Source organism: Crocodylus porosus, unplaced genomic scaffold (assembly GCF_001723895.1).
Source record: "Crocodylus porosus isolate Cpor-Errol unplaced genomic scaffold, CroPor_comp1, whole genome shotgun sequence".
NCBI classification, from domain to species: domain Eukaryota; kingdom Metazoa; phylum Chordata; order Crocodylia; family Crocodylidae; genus Crocodylus; species Crocodylus porosus.
Genome location: NW_017728948.1, coordinates 30,220,274 through 30,240,144, shown reverse-complemented (window position 1 = coordinate 30,240,144; position 19,871 = coordinate 30,220,274). Strand labels below are relative to the sequence as shown.

Here is a 19,871-nt window from a genome sequence, read left to right as displayed (position 1 = left end):
GTTGGCAGTTGATCAAGGGAAAAGTTGAATTTAAGCCTTTCATAGGATCAAAGAACTTAGAGTTGAAAAACAGGCATTATGATGTCTGTCCTCTCCCCTAGGAACAATTATTAATTGTCCCTGAAGAATATTCCCCAGTGCTTTAACCAGTCCAGTTGGTTCTTATCTATTTTAGAACTAAGACAACTCCAGCTCTTCTCAGTAAATTAAAAACTAACATTAAAAGATGCTTGTAGCTGTTTCTGGCAGAATATAAGCTTCATATCTATTTCCTGGAACACATGTCTGCATGTGCCTGTCTGCAGCAGTACAGATGGCAGTACTGTTAAATACATCTCAGTTCAAATTCACAAGTTTCCTGTTCCATAAAAATGTTATTAAAAGAAAATGTAAATTACAGCCCTCCTCCTAATTCTTCACTTATGCCCAGAATAAAAGAACAGATCCTTAAAAGGAGTAAATCATCATAGGTCTATTTGCAGCAAATGGCATTATGCTGATTTACAACAGCAGAGTGAAAAAGTGCAATAAATGTAGACAAGGAGGGACAGGTGACACAGCTGGCCATATACCAAAACCTTAACCATGTTATCTAAATACCATTATCTGTACCCATTTCAGTCTGTCATATCCAGCATTGCTGGTGATAAATAATTCACCAAAAAACATTAAGGCTCCCATAATTATGTTCAGGTTAAATCAAGTCAAGCAGTCAGGCCTGCAAGTTAAATGTTACTTTCTTTTTCATTGTTATTCTACTTTGTCTTTTCCTTAAATATGAGTTTTGCACCATCGGATGCAGCTGGCCATGTGCTTTTAAACATCAGCAACATCATTTACTGCAATCCTGCTATGAATGACATAAGTAACCATCTCTTTACCCACTTAACTAAATGAAAAAAATCATTCTGTGGCACTTCTTGTGCATTCCTGTTCAACTGACTGGGGAATTACCATGAAAACTAAAGCAGGTACCATAGGATGGTAATTAATTCCTGCAGCTGGTGATGAGTCTACAGTAGAGACCTTGTAGGAAGAATAGTTCAAGTAAGATTTCCTAGCTCTTTTTTTATTATTATTTTCATCCTGTATTTAGTAAAACAAGACATTTTTCAAGGAGTATCTCAAGGGCCAAGTTCTGTCCTTAGATGTCTTATTCTGCCCAAGGGAGATACTTGTTTCCAAGGGAAAAGCCTTTTAAAATTCTGGCTTGTGCTTCATACAAAAAAAAAAGTGCTCAATATGCCCTGAAGCAAACCCAACCCTTTCTGTCATGTAATTCCAGCTCACAGGATTGCTAAGGGATGTCTGAGCTCTGGGGAAAAAAGTGAAAGGTTAGGCCCTTCCTGAAGAGGCTTCAAAATATTTTCAGTCCTCAGACACTTTGGCACCGTAGCAAGTCATTTAAATTTTTGCATAATAAATATTGGTTTGTTTCAATAATAGCCTGAGGGTGTATGTCAGTTATGTGACATCTGTAGTATGCCGGGTTTCTGTGAGTATGAGGAACACATGCTGTCTTGTAAAGTAGAAAATAAAACATTGCTCAAACTGTGAAGCTCCCCAAGGCTTCACAATTGAATATTCAAACACATGAAGTAAGCACAGCATTCAAAGAAATTCAGCTATGCCTGATTCAGCTGGCATTGGCAAAAAAGTGCTTCCTATATAGTTCCTACGAGTGCAGAAAATAATAAAAATTGAAATTAAAGAGATTCTTTGTTTTATAGAGCCCTTATCTACTTAGATCCAATAATTTCAGTTTTGGACCACATGAAGCAATGTAATCATGTTACTCACCAGAAGATTGGCAAAATTATGAATAAATGTGTTTCCTGAATAATTAATATTTCATAAAATTTAGAAGCGTGTCCGATCAAGATTTTAATCATATTGACGCATTTATTATTTTGATTGACATGAACTAATAAAACTTTGTGGTTTATCATCTTAATTTTTCAAGTTTATTTTTTATTTTTTGTTGTTTGGACAGTTGCAGGAACAAAGGAAAGCATTTATTTTTATCCCAGGAGCACTAGGGATAAACAAAGTAAAAGTTCATAAGGTATACTTCCCAATTCTTTTTAATTGCTTGCTTGACTGTGAAGTATATACACTGAAAACTCTTGCAGAAAGATTTACAATATTAATAACCTCAGGCTATTTTGGATCATATTCAGTCTTCATAGAGACAGTATAGAGGTTACCTAATCTTTCTAACCCTCCTCTGATAATGGGCCAGTTTACTAAAAGCTTACCACTTAAAGGAAAACATTCATACTCATAGAATATTTTAAAGGTCATTGCTCTTCTTCCTCTTACCTTCTGATTTTGCATGAACTTAAAACAATATTATCTTTCATTCACTTGAGCTTGTCAAATGATTTGAGTGCATGTGTTTAAGCAGTTGTAGTGTGTGCTCACTTGCAAACACACCTTCAGGCAATTGTCAATGTGTTCACAAGGCATACAAGAAAATGGGACTGACACTTAACATTCAGAAGACTAAGGTCCTCTATCAACAAGCTCTTAATGAGCAGCCCCCAGCTCTTGTAATTCAGGTATTACAGTGAAATTCCGGAGAATGTTATTTCTTGTACCTCAGAAGCCATCTCTTGCAGAAGGCTGACTGATGAAATCCAAAATTACCTTAAAAGTGTAAAGGCAGACTTCAGACACCTGAGGAAATGGGTGTTTGAAGATTGTGACATCGTAGCCAAACCCAAACTCATGGTTTATAATGCAGTTATGATGCCCACCTTACTGGACATCATACAGGACACACCTCAAGTTACTGCAGAAATACCGTCAATGCTAATGGCTACAAAGTGATATTTAGATGTTTGCCCGTAGGAACTGGTGTGGCAAAGTGGGGGTCCCTGACTAGCCACAGGGCTACTTTCCCCACCTGCCTCAGGGCCCACTGCCCACCTGTCTCATCTGCCACACCATGATGGAACATAATTGAGTTGTTAATTAGGCAGGAGGCTGCCCATTATATTCCCCAATATGTGGGGGGCACTCTCTGCAGCTCTGTTCCACCCCTACACCATGGCCCAAGCCTCGCAGATGGCATCTCAGGCAGTCAACTCAATCATCCCCTTTGTGCATTAGCTGTGGCCCTTTCCATGGAACCTTTGGCTTCCATATAAGCCCTGGCCCCATCTAAGGCAAACACCATGAGCCTTGAGGTGATGATCATCCAATAGCAACTTTGCTGGGCTGCCCATGTGTACCTGACACCAGAGATAGGTGTGGTACTGCCAGGCTCAAGAGTCTGATCCTTCTACTGTCTTGGGCTTGTGGGCTGACAGCTTGGCCTTAGAACACATGCTTGGGAACCACTCTTATAAGCTCGCCCACCATGTTTTGATTTTCTTTAAATGAGCAGAAGGTTCTGAATAGTAGTTGGAGCTCTGTGTGTGGACGGTTTTTCTTGTGAGGCCCCTTACTGGGCCACTCTGCTTTTTCCTGGTGCTCAGGGATGATTCCCTGAGGGTTCACCTACCTAGATTCCATGGGGAGCTGTGGACCTGGCTCCCACACCATATCATCTGGATGTCTGACTTCAGATTCCCTAACCAAGTTTTATTCTCTCAAGGCATGTACTCAAGAGGAGGGTAGAGAAAACACTTCAAGGATGGCCTCAAGGCCAACTTGAAAGAATATAACATCAACATCAACTAGCCAGAACTACTGCCCAAGACTGCCGCAAAGAATCTTCTGCAAGGATCTCAATACTTTGAAACCTTCTGATGACAACAGGAGATGGAAAAGTGGGAGTGGCAGAAACAGCATATCAAAGACTGAATCAAGAATCCAGAGGCACCCACCCTGCATGGAAACACATGCCTGAGTTGCAAAACAGTCTGTCCATCCTCGATTGGCTTCATCAGCCATCTTCAGGCCCATAGACAAAGTAATCATTGAAGACAATTTGTCCTCAACTGTGATGGATTGCTAATGAAATAGCTGCTCGTACAGTTCTGCCTCACAAGACCAATGGCTGGATTCTAATGTAACTGCTGGGCATCTAAGAAGATTTAGGGCTTCTTTTTTTATTCACTACTTTTTATTTTCTCCTTTAGGCTAGAGACAGATATTATACAGAAACAAGTAAAAATGACTGGAAACTGGTTCAAATCTGTAATACAAAAGAAGTTTTGTGCACATAAATCACTTTCACAATGGCTGAAACCAGTTTAAGATAAACCTGGATGGATGTAGTATCAGACTTAACTAATTTAGATTAAATTGGTTTATTGAACTTCTGTCCTAGATCCTCTCCAGATTCAAGTTAACTCACAGTTCCCTAGCATTCCAGGATGCTTTGCATCTCCCCCACAAACCTCTCCCCCCCCTTTCTAGAGTGGGTGGGCTAGCCTTGGCCTAAACTATCTACTTCAGCTGAGCTTGGAGGTGCGCTCTAATGCTCCTGTCTTCTGGCCTGGGTCACTGTAGGTATGTGGCTGCATTTCCAGAATCAAAAGCGAATGTCTGTTCACTTTCTTATTGGTTCAATCTAATAAGCTTAAACTAACTTGCAAATATTGAATTGATTCATCCTCAGGCTTTTTGACTGTCTGTACTTAGCCTTAGAGGCTTCACTGGCTGCCTTCCTTCATTTCATCACCCTGCCTCAGCTACCATTCTTACCTTTTGGATCTCAGGGGAAGTTGTGGCAATCCCCTGGAGACTCCATGATCATGCCCCTTTCTGTCCCTAGGGTGCCTTTCTGTCTCTCCTGCCATGCCTTGATGGTAAACATGATCATAAAAAGGATGCTCACAGGCCTTCACTTGGGCTGGTTCCACTGAATCCCTGTCAGCCTCTACCTAGGTCCAAGCCCCTTATTGGGCCTCACTCAATAACTGTGCCTCCAGATAGTACCTTAAGCCTTAAGAACTAATTCCATGGCTCCAATCCATCCCTATACCATGCCCCATGCCTTAAAGATGGCATCTTTGTAGATTTTCTGCCAGTTGCTGACATAGCTCCTCTCTAGGCCTTCCAAGCCTTCAGCCTCCATCAGCCCCACTTTGGCACACAGCCCCCTTGGTCTCTCTGCTGGCCCCTCTCCAGTTGCCAGACCCCACATGTAGATATTGACATCTCTCTCTGTGCCCTTAGACCCCTCAATCTCACCCAACTGCTCCCTGGGACACCAGAGAGACATCAGTCTCTCTCTCAGGCCCCCGAAACCCCTCAATCTAACCCAACCACTCTCTGAGCTACCAGATCCCTTGATTTCTCTTCTGGCCCTTCTCCAGGGTGTCAGCTCTACTGTATTTTCCTGGCCACTCTCCTCGTGGAACCTTTGCGTATGAGCCTAGAACACTTAGGTCTAGGTTACTGGCTACAATTCAAATAAGTTACTCACAATTCCATTCAGGGGCTGATTTAGCCTGCTCTAGAGGCAGCATGGCTCCCTGGCTGTATCCCCAAAACTTGTCTCCCCTCCTTCCAGGAAAAAGGGACCTGTCATAAGTTCATCACAAAGTTCCCACCACAAATCAGTATACTCAAACCACAGCTGATGCCAGCTGGTCAGTTTGAAAAACATCACCAACCTCAGGCAAGGATTTAGGGTTACACAGGACACAGGGGAGAGTGAGCTTCCCCCTCCCTCAGGAATGTCTCCAACCCAAGTCACAGCTCAGTGGTAAATGAAACAGATGAGGGAAGGGGCTGCCTGCTTACAGTAGTGAGGCAGCTGGGGAGGAGGGGAGGAGTGATTCCTACACTCCCTATATCCCTCCTAGGCTACTAACCTCTGTCTGTGGCTCCATCTCTCATCTGAGCCCTCTACCTCTGGCCCTGAGCTCACTCTCAGACCCCAACAGCCATAATCATCTTGGGCTACATGCTCCCTGACCCCTTCCTCTTGGCTGTAGACCCACAAACACCTTTGTGCCTCTCCTAGGTCCTGGTGCTGGCCCCGCCTCCAGGCCGATCGAGACTCCGAGCTCTCCCAGCTCTGACCATCTCTCACAGTGGGCTCTGTCACTCTTTTACCCCTCCTGGGCCCTGGTCTCAGCATAGGCATAGACCAGTCAAGGTTTCCAGGGTCTGTCCTCCAACTGCCAGACCTCTCCTTTCTGTGGGTCCGCCCACTTAGGCCCCTCCATAGATCATTCCCTCTCTCTCTCTCTCTCTCCAGGCTTGGAGCCCTCCATTAGTCTTCCTTACTACAGCCCCTTCCTTCTCTGGGTTCATAGGGGCCCCTCCTGGCCTCTCACAAAGCCCCTGTGCACACAGCTCCTCTCTGGGTTTGTCCTGAGCTCTCTTCTCAATAGCCCACAAGCACTCAGCCCCTCTCTCTCTGGCCTCATCCAGGCTCTCCACAGGCCCCAGACACTCAGCCCCCTTCTCAGGGCTCTGGACCCCACACTGTGTCCCCAGGAACTTTTTCCATCCCCTGAGCTCCTACCTAAACCCTTGCATATCATTCTCCTCATGGCATTTAGGAGCTGCAGCATTCTGCTGAGTGACTTTGCTTCTACAGTTCCCAAGATGTTACTGCCTTCTCTGCTCTCAGGGTCCAGGCTTATACCCCACATAAGGCCAGTCCTCCTCTAATCAGATGACTCTCTTCAATCAAGTGATTGCTTTGATCAGGTCTAGCCACACCTACCAGCCCTTTGGGTCAGCTGACTCTGCAATTAGCCCTGACCCTCACCTGCCAGTGACTCAGCAGGTTGCCTGACCTCTTGAAGTGGCAGACGCATCAAGTTCCCTGCCATACCACTCATTCCCTCCCTGTGTCCCATTTCACTACCCAGTTCCCACCACTCAAACTCCCTTCCTGCCTCAAGTTCCCACCCCCACCAATCCATCCTTTCAACCCAACCCCATCTAAATAATAGATAGAAGCCTGTTTTGGCTTGCCATCCCTCTAGTGGCAAGTCACAACTATGCAGGTTGGGGAAAGCCAGAGGTTTTTAGCCTGAATATGAAGCTATTCTAAATGCAAGCTAACACTAACACTGATCAACATTTGAGAAGCTTAGAGTGTAATGTGTAACAATGCCCTTAGGCTCCTACATGCAACTCTATTCAATGGTGTTCAAGTCCTTGGAAATCCACTAATACAACCACTTGTGTAACATACTGCCATTTTAGGCTTAAGATTCAGTTACAAGAAAGAAGGGAGAAGGAGGACCCACACATTTTTGTAATAAGTGGCTTTCATGGTCTTGAGCAGGATTGCTGTTGCAGCTAACTCCACCTGTGTATTTAATAAGTAGAATAGAGACTGGTCCCAAATAAATATTGCAGTGAGGATCTGTTTATGTAGGTGTTTCATGGACCAATTTTACCAAAAAAGAATAAAAAGCCTTTATGCAAAATGGCCCTTGCTGCCAAAATGTCAATTGTTAGACAGAAAGTAACTTGAAAAACAGAAAAAAATAACTCTTTCATGTTAGAGTGCAATGAAACTCAAATTACTATATCTAAATTTTAATTTAACCCCTTAATCTTTTATATCAACTGTATCTTAAATGTTTTCTCATTCCAACAACTGCATCCTCTCTAACTTGTCCAGGATGGTTTTAGTCAGGTTTGATCCTGCCTGGAGCAGAGGGCTGGAATGAATGATCTTATGAGGTCCCTTCCAGGCCTGCATTCCTAAGATCCTATGAACTAAAACTTTCTTCTTCTTCAGATGGCTAAAGAGTGTACAGTAAGATCCCTCTTATCCAGGATTTTACTAACTGGAATGCTCTAATAACTGGAATTTCAGCAGCAGGATTCAATGGCACTGCACCCTGCCACTTTCCTGCCTGCTGCACTGCTGGGGGCAGAAGCTGACCCACCAGGAGACCTGCACCCCCAGGCAATGTCTCCGGCCTCATGGGCCCATGCAGAGCAACCAGGTGCAGTGCCCACCATGGGGAGCGGGGCTGGGCTCTCCTGCCTGCTCCCCCAGCAGGACTCGCAGCTACCAGTGCCCAGGGCAGAGTTGCAGCCGGAGCCAGCAGCCGAAGCCACCAGGCTGCCATTGTGAACCAGCCACCCAGGAGTGATTCCCACAGCCTCTCCCACCCCGCCAGGAGCCTCGTGCCCCCAGGCAGTGGTTCCAGCCACACACCCCTACCCCCTGCACAGCAGCAGCAGCTGCAGCCACCACTACCCCACCCCCCCCAGCCTCCTGCTCTGCATGAGGCCAGAAATCTGTGCCTCAGGTAACTGGCACTTTTAGCTTACCGGCTTCCCCACTCATGCCGGTTAACAGGGATTTTACTGTATTCAGAAATGCTACATAGACAGACTCTGATGAACTGTATCAACTAAGACTCAGTTCTCCAGAAATGACAGGAAAATTTAGTTTTCTCTTAACAGGTTTCTCTGCAATAGGCCAGTACTAACAGTATTTTGCTGCATAGAAGCTTTTCATCTGTAAATTTCATAGTTTTTAACCACTGCTACTGCAGGGTGAAATCCTGTGGCTATTCAAGGATATGTAGACTTTGCATTTAGATCCCTCCAACTTCAGACAGATAACCCCTGACCCCTTCACCTTCAGACAGATAACCACCCCATGGACCAGCATGGGCCCCTGCCCACTTCTCTCCCCACCCCAAGTTAGTGGGTGCCCCACACAGCTCTTAGCAACAGCAAATGGCTATATACATTGCTCATAGTCTATATTCCTGCAGTTTGAATATAGACCAGGTGCAGCAAAGAGCTGCATGCTCCCTAAGTCAGTAAGAGTTTTGCCATTGACTTGAGTGAACCTGAGATATAGCTGGAAATCTTTACCTATTTCAGTCCATTAGTCTTTAATTCTAATTTGAAAGACATGAAAAACTAGATCTCTCCCAGCTGCTACAGCAGCAGTCAATAGAAGCAAATGAGCAACTGATAGTTACTGCCAAGGCACTGTTAATGAATCATTGTTGATTCGGGGTTTCACTCACCTGCTTTAGTCTGAAAAAGTGTGAACCTGTTGAATCTAGAGGCATGCTATTTGAAGTGTTTTTGGGGAGGTTTATATGAAGAACCACGTTGCTGATACAATGGGACCTTTTTCTACTACTTGATCACAGTTGATTTTTTGTTAGAACGCAAAGATGTTAGGCTTGCAAATGTCTGAGTATTTAAGTAATAGCAAATGACAAGTGCTTTGGGATGTATGTCTTTTTCTTATTATTGTGTAAATCCAAATAAATATACACACTCAGGAATTATGTGCTTAATTCATTGTTTACAATGATAATGCAAGAAATATAATCATGAAAATATCTACCCTGCTGCAGTCTGTTTACTGCCCTGTCTATCCACATATATGGGTTATATAACATTAATTGTTCTTTTTTTGTTGTTCCAGAAAACAGAAAAATGAGTTGGTACTGCATTTGCTGTATTGTTCTTGATTACTTCCAGCTAATCTAGGAATATATTGTTGCCATCTTTATTTACAGCTTCTGCATTGCAATAGAGAATGAAGGCCCACATCCACATGCTCAAAAGGAGAGCTCTCACCAAGTACTTGGAAAAGAACATTTTTGTTTCACAAATTAACTGCTAATTTCTTTCTCTTTTCAGCACCCACATGCTCAGGGATGTTGCAGCAGCTGTGATGATAATGATGAAATTCCCCATATTGGTGTCTATTGAGCTCCTGTAACTTTAAAAAGACATAGTGTAGAAAGTGAAAAGCCTTTTTTTTTATGGTAATGAAATAGGCTATTGCAGGCGAGCCTACAAATTTCACTTCATCAATCTACTGGATACAAAAAACCATGGACTAAATATAGACACTGAATTCATGGCACATTATAACCTTCTTACCATCTGGAAACCCCAGGAAACCTCTCTACAATTTACCAGCTACATTCCACGACCAGGTCACCATTCCCCTTTCCTCCCACCTATGTCTCACCTATTGTTTCTCACCCCCTCTGATCCCTCACTGCCACATATTTGCATTTTCACTGACCTGCATTCTTGCATACTGGCTTTTATCCTATCCAGGAGAGCACAATACAACTATAGACTCTCCCTCTGTCTGAAGAAGGGTTTTTGTACCCAAAAGCTTGCAAAGAACAATGTTTCCAATTACAGCAAAAGCTGTGTTATCCGGCACCCCTGGGGAAATGGGGGGTGCTGGATAACAAAATACACCAGTTAATTGAGAGGCCCGTACAGGCATCTTTGCCTGTTTGGGCCACTGCTTCTCCCGCTGCATCCGGGACATTGCCACCCCTCCCACCACATCGCTGACCCTCCTGTGGGCTGCAAGGGACCAGGGGGCAGGCCCCGTGCAGCCTGCCTTGCCCCAGGCCATGGGGGCTCAGAAGTACAGGCTGCTTTGCTCCAGGCCATGGGGGCTTGGCAAAACCGGAAGTGCCATGGTGGGCACTTCCAGTTTCGCTTTTACCTTACAAGCTGGCATGCTGGTTAATAGAGCATGCCAACTTGTAAGGTGCTGGTTACGGCAGGTTTTCTGTATTTAGTTGGTCTAATAAATAATACCACATTTACCCAAAGAACCTTGTCTGCTATCCTGATGTGCACTCATGCCAACAAATAGCTTTGCATTCATATATCGCATAAATCCTAGAACTATACCTAAAAGATACTTTCTTTCATCTCTCTAGAAGCACTGCTGTGTCTGTTTTAAATCATTGCAACAATACATCTTTCTTTTGAAATACCTCAGTTTGTTTTGTTCTTTGCTATAAGTTATATTTATCCTCATTGATCAGCATGTGCCCTCAAAGGATTTATAGGACTCTGATTTATATCACATTTTATATCAGCACATATGCTGTATGCCCCAAATCTCCTGTTTCTAATTTAGTCAGCAACTTCCTTCTGTGTGCCACTCCCTAGTCTGTATCTGTTCTAAATCCACTACATCTGAGGTGTCAGTCCTTTGTAGTGCATTTCTTTTTCAACTTTGGTTAAAACTTAAAGTTAATTTCTGATCATTACATAAATTTGCAAGGCAAATCAGGATTATCAAATGTGAAATCATTGTGTTCCATGAATATTTTCCTTTCCTAGTAAGCTCTATAAAACATAAGGGGCCAGATTCAGAAGGGTTCAATAGGTGCCAAATTAGGAAAGGGCAAATTTGAGTACCTACATTCATTTAGCACCTGAATTTTGGAGTACAAAGTTTCCTAGATATTTATGCTTCAGGGGTGCATCTACATATGATGCTTAACTGTCCATTAGATTAACCTAATGTGCAGTAAATGCTCACCAGGTACTAGATAAATGGCGCATTAACTAATGCTCAGTAGTACACATGTAGATGCTGACATTGGGTGCAAACTACACCTGGTCAGTCACACCAGCAGGAGGTAGCCTCCTGTTTGGGGCAAAGCCATGTGGCTAGCAACTCCTCCAGCCATGTGACAGGAGCAGCTTGTTGTTTCTCCCAAGCTGGCCTCCAAGGCCCATGTCAGCTGTGGCCTGCTCCTAGACACTGAGGAGCAGCAGGGGGATCACTAGCTCTGTGTCCCAGCCAGTTGGGAGCCCCTCATTCCCAGAACTCAGGTAACATGGGCCTGGTAGCATGGAAACAAATTGTCTGGCCCACAGGGAAGAGAAATGGGAGAGTTGGTCCTGAACCGCTGCCGAAAGGAGTCAGCCAAAAGGAGCCAGCCCTGGTCCAGCCTGGGTAGAGGATGGGGATAGCAGGCTGCTTGAAACAACTGGCAAGTGGTTTACCTCTCCCACTGTGGGAGCAGGGATTGAAGGGCCCACCTGACCAACTTACCAGGGTCCCTGGGCATCTTTGCATGCATGACCTATGAACTGAGGCCAGGCCACATACAGCCCCTCAGTACAGTGCATGTTATATCTGAAATGTTGCAAACTCTCATAAAGAGCTTCTCTGTCCATGCTTTGCAGGTACAGCAGCTGCACATGGGGGAGACCCAGCTGCCGCTGGCAGAGATGGGGCCACAAGCACCCCATCAACATTAGCCAGTGCCTTCTGTATACAATGCCATCATCAGTGGCAGATCCGAGACTGGACCCTGCTGCTGGACTGGATGGTCACAGTGGTGGAGGAATAGCTCACCGATTCTTAGGTCTGGTGAGTCCAGGATTTGGAGAGGGAGAAGGAGAGGGACCGGGCACACTTCACCTTCAAGGAAAGGCATGTTGCCTTCCTGGAGAGGTTGGTGGAGGCCCAGGAATGATAGGGCATCATAGTGGTCTAAGTGGTGACAGCAACCGAGGAGGACTGTTGGGTTCTCAAAACTATTCTGGCCCTGGTAGTCACCTTTGTGCCGCCCAATGCCCATCCCCCAGCCACAGCCCTGCATGGACCCTGGCAGCTGCCCATGGCACCAAGCCCTCCCAGTGATCTTGGGGGTGGCCAGCCAGGGCCCCATGGCCCAGCTTCTGAGCCTGGTCTTGTAGTGGCCTGGCACGCTGCCTTGTTCACCCCATTGCCATGTGACCCCTGAATAAGAGCTGGCCATGGCTGGGCCAGCTCTGCATGTGGGCCCTGCTAGCCCCAGCCCTTTGGAGGAGGAGGGGGAAGAGGGCTGAGTGGGCTGGACAAAGCCCACCCTCACCCCTAGGCCAGCTTCTAGCCTGCCAGGCTCACTGTAGTTTCCACACCTGTTTCAGCAGAGGCTGGGGTGTCAGGGTGTTGGGTCACTCTCCACAGGATCCATGCCATAAGCATCTCTACCCCACAGCTCCCCCCTTGACAGTTGTCAATGCACCACTGTAAATAGTTTCATGAGGAAGAGGGTGCTTTATTGGTGGTGGGTGTTTGCATTAGGGAGGGGTGTGTTGTAGGGAGGGAGGGAGGGACAGAGGGAGTGTGCTATTGGGAAGCAGTGGGCCTGTTGTTGAGGAAGGCAGTAGGGAGTCTCTTGTTGTTGGAGGGGGAAGTTGTTGTGTGGTGCAGGAAAATAAAGTTTGGTGTTTCTTGAAAACTGTCTATACGCTCTTGGTTTAGCACTGTGGACCCAGGGTCTATGGGTGGATGCCCAGGTGCCCAGCTGTGGAGGGGTGGAGGAGAAGGTGGTCAGCAAGTGCTTGCAGTCACAGTGCTTTGGCCACTGCTTCTGGGGGAAGGCAAGGACCCTCCATGGCAAATTGGTCACCGACTCCTGGGAGAACATCTGCAGCCAGCCTGAGGCTGCCCCCAAGGTTTCCACTGGAGCCCCTACCAGCCTGAGGCTACCTCTGTGCCCTCTGCCTGCCTGGGGCTGGCATGCGGATAGCTTCAGCCAGAGCCTAGAGCTCTCCCTGGCTGCTGCAGCAGCACAGACAGGGCAGGAGAAGCCCTGGACCTGACAGCTCCCATTGAGTTCAAATCTTTGCTTGACAGGCAATGTTCTTGGCCTAAGCTTAATACACCTGAATTTACTGTGCAGTAACATTTAGGTGCATTAATTGCGTGTGGAGATGCACACTGCATGTACTCTGTAGACACCCTGTGTAATCTGTTTGAGCATCTAGGTGCAGACTCCTGTGTGACTCCTGTTGTAATCCAAATTAATGCTGGCAACTTGTCTAAATCCTCAGTCAGGCCTAATTCATTGCGCATCCTCAGAATATACCTGATTTACTTGCACAACACACAGCAGCAATGGACACTTACATTCAAAAACATGTCATGTAGTGGTACCCACCTTGGCATAACAGTTTGGTGGCCAGAACACTCAACCAGGAAGCAGATGACTGGAGGAGATTCGTGTTAAAGCATGGAATCTAGTAGAAACCCCAGGCAGTTGTATGTCTCACAATTATCTCAGGAAGGTTTCTATTATTCATTTGTGGTCTGTACATACTCTGAAGCAAGTTAGGATCAGGAGGGAAGAAAAAAAATCACCTCAGTCCATCAACCCCACTCACTGAACTCTGTTTAAAGAAATATGATCATTTCAGAAAAAGAGGCAGTAGTGTAACTAAGGTAGGGTGACTGAGGCAGCAGCCCTGGAAGTCCACTTAGGGACGGGGAGCAAAAATGGCAGTCACTGCAACTGGTGGCTGGCCATGCTGCCACTACCAACAACTCATTAAGACTGATATTTTGAGACTTATACAGGAACTAACAAAACCCCACCTAAGTGAAAAATTGAACAATACAGATTTCATTTTGAGTTGCACTGGTTAAAAATAACTGGGTGACATTCTAACCTGGGTGAAGTCAATGAAAAACTTCAGCAGGGCTAGGAATTCATCCTCCTAAAACTCAGAAACCATCATTTTTTTAACTGTTTATTTCTATTAGCTTCATTCTCTGGGATGTTTTTGTACTTGTCTAATAAGTGTGCTAATTCTAAAGAAATAATTTGATATGAACTTTGTAGGTGACACTGTTTCTATGTACTTTCAGTATATTTTTTGCAACTGGAGCCCAGAAAGCAAACATTCAGTGCATAGAACATGTCCAATATATTGTCTGTCCTAAAAATTCAATTTTTCCAAAGTCTAATCTCACTATGCACTCTGATATCAGAGTAGCATGGATCAAAGGTTCATCAGAAGCAACACATAATTACCACTGGCTGATCTAAAATACAAATAATAGACCTCTCCTTTCTGATGCAAAACAGACAAAAAGTAAATATGAACACAACAGGGTAGCTGAGATGGAATTTTTAAACTTTGTCCTCTTCATTCTTAAGTAATTATTTTCCATAAAAAACTATTAATTTGGTTAGATAATAAGCATATACCTGTTTTTAAACAAAATAGCAAATAGCATACACAGCAAATCATACACAAAATCTGTATAAGCATTTATAATGTACTCTTCTTATCAGTAAATTTGGAATTCAAGTAATATTAATGTGATACAATAGCATATGAGATCACACAAAAAAATATTACATATTAAAACATATTGCACCAGTAAAAACCTCTGAAAGAATTAATGGAATAATAAATACAATTCATATGTAACATTAAAAAAAATTACAGCAATTCTTCTAATTCTTTAATCACAGTGAAACTTTAAAATTAACAATTGATAAAATATGAAATTTTAAGAACAATTCAAGGACACTGTCAGATTCTAATTATAATAAGGCAAACATAATATTATGAGTTCATAAAATATAAGAACTACCTAAATTCGCTTAAAAACCAAATAATTTTCAGTACAATCTTTCATTATGTTCCCAAAAGTTGAACAGTTAACACATCTTTCAATATCCTCTTAAGAACCATATATCCTGGAACAAATGTGAAGCGGCTGGAGTGTTTTAAATTTCAATGAACAGTTATTTTTTGACAACTAAGTAATAGTATGCTTAACTACAAAAAGTTTCCAAGATCATAAGCATATGACCCTGCTTTAGAGGAGGGCAGATCGATCAGCTGATCTGAATGATTCTGTCTGTCCTAAAATTATATGGATTTTACTGTAAAGGTGATAAACCTTTATTTATTAAACTGGCCTCGTCTTCAGGCTCCTCTTGCTCTTGATGGAAAACTGATTCAGATGTTACCCAGGCAGGAGACTGCCCATTTGGGCCCCTGATGTTTGGACATCCCTTCCACAGGTCCATACCTTCTCAACATTGAGGCCCATGCCTCCCAGATGGTTTTCCCCAGCCAGGATTGTGCATGCCTGTGGTAGCTGGAGGTTATCAGGTGCTCCCTACCTGCCTCTCACCAGGGAGGTTAGTGGTCCTGGCATTTCCTGGAGCTGCAATGCCACCGGCAGTCCCACCAGGCCTCCCTACCCTGGCAGAGTGCAGTTTTAGGTCATGCCCAGGACCTGGGGTCTCCTCCTTCCCCATAGCCCCAGCCCATACCTCCAACTTCATCCTGGCATGGGAGATCAGCAGAGAGATGTTCCTGCCCTGCTGGCTGCTGAAAAACTGCTGCCTCCATCTTTGGGAGTGGGGCATTAAATAGTTGTCAAAAAAAATTAAAAATTTAAAAAGCATACAGGCATGGAGTGAGGATGGTGGCATTCACTCCATCTGTAGGTGGCGTTTGGAGAACCCCAGCAGTGGGAGGTTCACCTTCAGGAACACCAGCTATTCCACCAAACCAGGATCTGTGGAGGTGCCGTGGGGTGTCACAACATCCCCAGCAATGCTGCACACCATCTCATGAGGAACACTGGTTTGTTGACAGGACAAATGTTCCTAGGCAACCATGGCCAGATCCTGCCACATCTGGCTGTGGGTTGCCCAATAGGCCAAGAGGTCACGTTGCAGTGGCTCCACATCTTCAGCAAGATAGCTAGCCACTGAGGCCTCTGTACTACCTGCCAGATGGTGGGGTCTGGTGCCTCTGGACCCCAACATTGAAGCCATGCCCTTGGCCCTCATTGGCAGTAGCTGTGGTGGAGGAGATTGGTTGGTGGTTGCAGTGGTGGTTGCAGTGGATCCTCCACTTCCATGTCCCCCTGCCTCTTTCCTTCTGCCTCCCTGACCCTGTTCACCAGCACCTCCATCCAGTGATTGAGGGTTTTGCTGCTGCAGATGCTCCCCTTCACCCTCAGTCACACATGCTCACCAGCACATGGACTGTACTGGACCACAATTGATCCAGCCATTTTTGATGCCCTCCTTCAGCAACTTCACTTCACTTTTGGTGAAAGCAACTTGCCCCAGCCAAGAACATGGATCCACTGGCAACTTCTCCATTTGATTCTCAAGCTCCTTCACTATGAGGATCACCTAACTAAGAAAAGCATTGCCAGCGCTAAGGTTCTCGGTGGCCTCAAGGAACAGCTTGAGGACCACCAAGATCTGGGAGATGGTACCCCACTCAGTTTTGTTCAGGGGACCACTGATCCCAATCTCGCCAAGCAAGACCATCTCATGAATAGCCTTCTGTTGCTTGACCAGCCTTTCAAGCATGAGGTATGTGGAGCTCAACCCAGTCTCTGCATCCTGCATGATTTTGTGTGTGGGATGCTCAGCTTTGCCTGTTTCTCCCAAAGCATCTTGCCCCGCTTGATGCTGTGGTGGAAGTAGCCCTCCACCTTCCTGCATTTTGAAATGAGCTGTCTGGCAATGGTTATGATGGCACTGTCACCAGGAGCCCTATCCCCTTCCAAGACATCCTTGACTATGAGGTGGAACTTGTGTGCCACAAAGTGGATGCCAACAAAGTTGGCATCATGGACTGCCTTGACTATATTGGCCCCATTGTCAGTGACCATGGATCCATGGGTAAGCTCGCCCTGCCCAATAAGACACCCTGCACCATGCGGTTCATGGCCACCATGATCCCTTGCTGTATGGGACTCATCCATCACCTTCACTTGAAGAGCCCACCAACACCCTGACTGATTGCACCAGTGCACTATGAGGGAGAGGTAGGCATGATCTCCACCCCAGCTGCTCCAGATGTCTGAGGTGAAGTGTAAAACTACCTGCAACCCTGACTTCTGCAGCTCCTCCCTCAAGTACTCCCTGCATACCTCATATTACTCCCTGCATGTCTCATATGGGGAGGGCACCACCATGCTGCCAAAGGACCCTTGGTAGGATGGGGCCACGAGCATCTTGAGCCACCTGAATCCTGGACACTTAACAAAGGAGCAGGGCTGGCCATACAGAGCAAGCATCTCCCTAGTGCTCTGGATGACCTCACTTACCCTTGCAGACCCCACCTTGTCTGTGGCTTTCCTGCATTAGTCCAGGGTCATGTGCCTCTGCTTTGTGGGGATGGGGCATTGGAGTGAGAGGGGGACTTCTTTTTGGGCACATTCTCAGGTGCCAGGATGAGGAAGAACAAGGGCAAAAGGGTTCTGCCTCCTGAGATGCAACAGCATCACCTTGGTGGTGAAGTCTTTCACCTCCTTGCCCCAGCTGATCTGCCTTCAGCAGTGCTGACAGGTAGCATACCTGAGATCATCTGCCACCTCAAAATGATCCCACACTACACTACACCCCCCCACACACACACTTCTGAGTTGAGGGTGGGGAACCTGCCTTATACCCCTCCTCAGCAGGCAGAGGCACAACAACAGGGGAAGCTGAGCCATCTGCCCCCACAACTGTCTCCAAGATGCCTTCCAGAGAAGGAGACATGCCTCTAGGGGAACTTTGAAGGGTGCGGAGCACAAACTCAGATTCCCCCTCTTTCCCCAGAATTTCCCTGGCTATGGCACTCAGCTCCCCTGCTTCCAGATCCAACTCCTCTTCTGACACTGGGAGACTCATGCTGGGAGCTAAAATTGGGGTGGAGGAGACTGTTATGCTGGTGCTGATGGCTATTTCTGGTGTTAGTGGAGGTGGTGCAGGTGTAGGAACAGGTACTGCTCCCACCTCCTTGCTCCCACTGGCAGCAGAAGACTCATTGCTGCCAGAAAAGAGGGTGTGTTTGTGGGGGAAGGAAACTTACAGGTCTCCCCCTACCCCCTCTAGCCCCTCTCCCTCCCCTGCCAAAAGACCTGGCACCTGCCTTTCCAGCATGCTTCATAATGTTTGCTGTGCTGGAAAATGTGTGTGTGTAATATATCTCCTATCTGTTTAGTGTGTGTGTGTGTGTGTGTGTGTGTGTGTGTAATGTATGTGCTTTCCTGCACAGTGATGGATGAGACACTGCCAAGGAAAACACATCTTTCTTTTTAAAAAGTGTGGGGGAAAAATAACAAGAACAAATAAGAGGATTTTGGGGGAAGAATAAGTTGAAGGAATGGATTGCACAGGGATAAGTAGAGGGATTCTAGGCAAGGGTAATTAGTAAGGTATATCCAATCCTTTCCAAAAAGAGAGACTAGCAAGAGACTGACTAGGAAGCCAGTGCCATGCTGTTGCTTCCAGACAGACAGCTCACAAAAGGCAGAGAAAGGCTTCACACAGAGCCTTATATGCTGTTTCTACATCCCTCCCCCAGAGCACTGTGATTGGAAGGGCATTCAGGGAAAGATCACAGTCACTGGCCAGCTACAGATGTCAATATCAGAGCAGTGTTTCCCTCCCTCCCTCTTCTCAGTTTCTGTTTCCCCGCAAGACCACCTTCTGAATCTCTGAATCACTGTATCTTTTCCAAATCTTTTCTGAATTTATTCAGATGTTTTGAATCAATTCAGATCTTTTAAAGGGTCTCCTGATTCAATTCAGATTTGATGATTCAGCTGCTGAATTGGGCTGAATCCTCTCTGTACTGAATCAGCAACCAAAGCTTCACATGCCCCTAGGATCTACTAGGATACCAAAATTCATATATGCTATTTCAAAAAAAATACAAGGCATGTAAAAAAATCTATTGCCTAACATGGTATATTAACAGAAATGATAAATACATGGCTGACAAGTTCTTTTCTCCCATCTGATTTGATATGCTAGTAAAAATAATTGCATGGAAAAATTCTCTTTGGAAAATATGGTTTCATCTAAATAAAATATTCCTGTATATATTTTTTCAGTTTTCTAATGAACAAAACTGAAACAAGAAAAATGTTAGTACTGACAATGTCATCTCATTGACTTTGAAAAAAATTTTCAGTATCTTTTTTAAATGAAAAATGAAGTTTTTGACATATCAAATATTTTTTATAAAAATATCAAACATTCCATTTTTACATAACCAATTAGAAAGTTTTGATCTTTTATTTCATGTGAATTTTTTTATATTTTGGCATTTTCCCCAGTAAGTAATATAAAGTAATTTTGAAATGTCAAAATTTCCCAGGAAAGGAAAAAAAATAGTTTTTAAGTACTGTTTAGTGTGACACTTAGGTCCTTTCTGCACATTGCATGTATTATGCAATAGGCCTGTGTGAACCAACTAGTATTCACTTCAGATTCTGATTTGGCCAATTCAGGGGACAGTGATTCGATTTCATGATTCGAATCACTGTCCTGAATCAATTCAGCTGAATCTGATTCAGAGATTCAGCCACCGCCAAATCGGCAACATTTCTGAATTGGACAGGCTCCCCCCCCCACCCACTCTCCCAGCCCCTTCATTGG

General features: G+C 45.0%; 1 long non-coding RNA gene across 1 annotated transcript in view; it reads left to right on the top strand.

The window, feature by feature from the left end:
• The first annotated feature begins 5,381 nt into the window (after positions 1 to 5,381).
• The window catches only part of LOC109321897, a 16,766-nt gene continuing 2,276 nt past the window's right edge, over positions 5,382 to 19,871 (top strand). Inside the window, exons 1-2 of the long non-coding RNA XR_002104200.1 lie at positions 5,382 to 5,487; positions 11,339 to 11,342. This is a non-coding gene — a long non-coding RNA (uncharacterized LOC109321897). The remainder of the gene's footprint in view (positions 5,488 to 11,338; positions 11,343 to 19,871) is intronic.